The sequence below is a fragment of the Panthera leo genome, chromosome B4, assembly GCF_018350215.1.
Source record: "Panthera leo isolate Ple1 chromosome B4, P.leo_Ple1_pat1.1, whole genome shotgun sequence".
Taxonomy (NCBI): domain Eukaryota; kingdom Metazoa; phylum Chordata; class Mammalia; order Carnivora; family Felidae; genus Panthera; species Panthera leo.
The window spans coordinates 44299092-44302599 of record NC_056685.1 but is presented as its reverse complement, the minus strand read 5'-3'; positions in this window follow the sequence as shown (position 1 = coordinate 44302599).

Genomic DNA, 3508 nt, shown 5'->3' with positions numbered 1-3508 from the left:
CATTTTTTTTGTTAATCATCTCTGCTCTGGGCTGCTTCACCTTAGCGCTGCGAGCTATAACCCAACTTACCTGTTTACCTAACTTGGCCCTTTCTTCTTGTGAAAGCATCTTCCTGCTCTAGTACTAAATTGGGGGTGTTTCCACCCTGAATATCTAATCTTGTTTATTTCATATACCTACGTTCTATATTGGTGCCTTTGCCCCTCCCTATTTTGGGGCCTTTGCCCCTCCCTCTCTTCCGGGGGCTCTGCACTCCCTCTCTATTCTGGGTTGCCTTTGCACCTCCCTATTCATGGTTGCCTTGTCTTGTTTACCCAAAATCACGTGAGAGGGTCCTTTGGCTTTGTATTTCTTTATGCCTTGTTAACCCATTGGTGTAAGCCCAGGGGATTCCTAAGCTTATTTCCCACAGTAAATTACAACATAGAGAATATAGTCAATACTATTATATTAATTTTGTATGGTGATGGATGATCATGCTGATTTAACACGATGATGATAGCATAATGTGTATAAATGATGAATGATTATGTCTACACCTGAACTTAATGTAATATCCTATGTTAACTATACAGCATGAAAAATGAATACATGAAAATGAAAATAGTATTGTGAACCCATTTTACAAAGAACAAAACAAAACAGAACTACAGACCAAAGAAACATACAGGTAAATATGCCCAAAATTATTAGCATATCAAATCCAACAATGGCAAAAAGTAAAAGAATTCCATTGATGCAAAGTAGGTAATTTAGATATAAAGTTTTATTGCTTGGATGTTCATGTTATTTAATTGTCTTTTAAAAGTGTTTTCTCTGCCCTGCCCCAGTATTTTGAGTTAAGTGAAATAGTTAAACATTCATTAATTTTTCGCCTACATAGTAAGACTTAGGCTTTTTTTTATTTATAACAAATATTGCTATTTAAATACAGACACCTAGTTACCATAGGAGAATGAATAAGTAAATAGCATGAATAATTATTTAATATTCAAATCTCTGGCATGGTGCTCTGCTCAATATTATTTTATGTTTTATCCTTCCCACAGGCATTTATTTTTTCCAGCAGAAGCTTCAATAACTTATTTACATACATTACAAATAGAATGTAGATATATTAAAAACAAAGGTAGAAAAATTGATCAGATAAATCCAGAAATTGATGTCTTTATGGCAGTTAAAAAAATTGAAAATGTAGTCATTCTTCACTATTAGTGTCAAATATAATTAAATACCTGTGGACAGGTTGATGATTTTAGAATATTTTCAGTATAATAGAAATGGCACATCAAGGGCATAAGAAAAAGAAGCACATAATATGTAGATGTAGCAACCTTGCCTAAAAATAAAACTTAAACATCAAAGGTATTTTACACAAGGCCTACCTAAATGCTCAGTGTTTGTCATGCAGGTGGAAACAAGGGAACAACCTGGGGGTCAAGTCTCTGACCCCAATGTCTTGTGGAACATAAAATTTGTCAGAGGCCTTTGCTGAGGCACAAACTAAATGACACACTGCAAGCTCAAAGCTTCTGGAGGTGTGTGATGAGATAAAGTGTCTTCAAAATAGCCCAAGGGTAAGAATTTCCTGTTCAAATTTGAAGTGACACATTGATGTGAAATCTACTTTTTCCACTATTGCCTCACTCGGAGGTCCCACAGGGCCAGCAGTCTGTGAAGGCCACAGATATTTTCTGTTTACAAGAGGAACCTGGTTCCCTCTGGACGATGCGTGACTGGCCAACAGAAGGTATGTGTCACCACGGTCCTGCCTTTCTAGTAGTCACCCCAGTGAGTGGGAGATTATAAATGCTGGTGGGATGCACCTGAGGCACAGCTAATATACAATGAAATCACAGAGAACATTGGTATCTGTATTCCAACAATTCAGGGTAAGAAACAAGAATGAGCATGAAATATATCAGAGATCTGAAAATATTCAAATTCTTACCTGTAGAGAAGTCGTGAAGAGCATATGCATATGCAAAATTGGGTTTGCATGTCAATAGAATTTCAGGTGCGGTCACATAAGCATCATGACAAAGGACACTTAATTTGGATTTGTCATCAATTGTCATCAAGGGTGTGTTACACATTATTCAATGTTTACCCAGCCTTCAAAATAGATTCTTAAAATGAATCCGTTATATCTTTATGATATATCTTTATGGCCTTTATGGTCAAATGTAATGCCTCACACATTCACTTCGATAAAAGAAAGCAGTTTGATTTTTCACAAAATGCAAGTGAGGTACTCTCTGTAAAATGTTATTTTAAACTTAACTGTAAAGAATCCAAAGAATCTTTTATAAAATTGAACAAAACTTGGCCAAGAAAGTTACTCAATACTGAAAGACACTCCTGTGTGATGAATTATCTTCCGTGGTCTAACGATGTGAATCAGTAATGATGAATGCTTATGGTGTTAAAAAAAAAATAACTAATATATTATTGAGACTCTACAACAGAGAGATTGAGTTTAACTGCTTTATATGCATTATATTTTACATATTTTATTTCCTATTTTAGATTAGTAAACCAGATAGCTAGACAGGAAATAATTTTTAAAGGTGGTACTTTGTACTTGGAGAGACAGGAGTAATTCCAGAGTTCACTGACTGCACAGCTCCTTGACTGAAGTCTGAAATTACATTTCTGTGATTTATTAGCATAACTATACACCTAGAGCTGCCATCACTGCCTTTGAAAACATAGAACTTTCTAGAAGCTTGTGACAAATGTGTGCTTTCATGAATGATCTACCCTTTTATTTATCATTTTATGATTTCATATTTTTGCCACTAAATCAGTTGTCACTTTCTGATGTTAAGTCCGCTTTTAAAAAATGCTTTGTTTCTTTCTGTTTTCACCATTGTTCCTGCTTTGGGTAATTTTAGTGCGTCATGTAACATTTTGCAACATATAAAATATTTCTTCTAAAATTTAACGATTCTCACGACTCCATAGATGTTCAAAATAAAATATTGCTTTGATAGCAATATTTTAGTAAAGATATCTAAATCAAAGTCATTTGCAACAGGAAATTCCAATATATGCTAAAAATAATATTCTCCCGTCTAGAGCCTTTCATTTTTAACCAATAATGGCTTTAACATTGTCAAAAAATTGGTGCAACACTTTTGTTTCTAATACAACATTTAAATTTTAACCTGGGTATTCTAATACTGTTGAAATATGCCTGTGTAAACTCCTTACATTCACGAGGACAGTATTATTCATGAATTCCTTTCTTCTTCACTAATTTAGTGCCTTACATGTTTTCCAATCAGTATTATTACGCTATTATTGTAAAAAAAAATTTATTCTATCAAAAAACACTTATTTGAAGCTCTGTGGAAGTTAGTACCAGATTTTACATTATTCAACTGCAAATGAGGAGCATCCCTCACCCTGCACCCCACACGGTGTCACTGGACTAGCAATGCCGTCAGCACATGACACACACTCTTGATCAAGACCTTCAGGGCAGTTTCATCCAGATTGTAG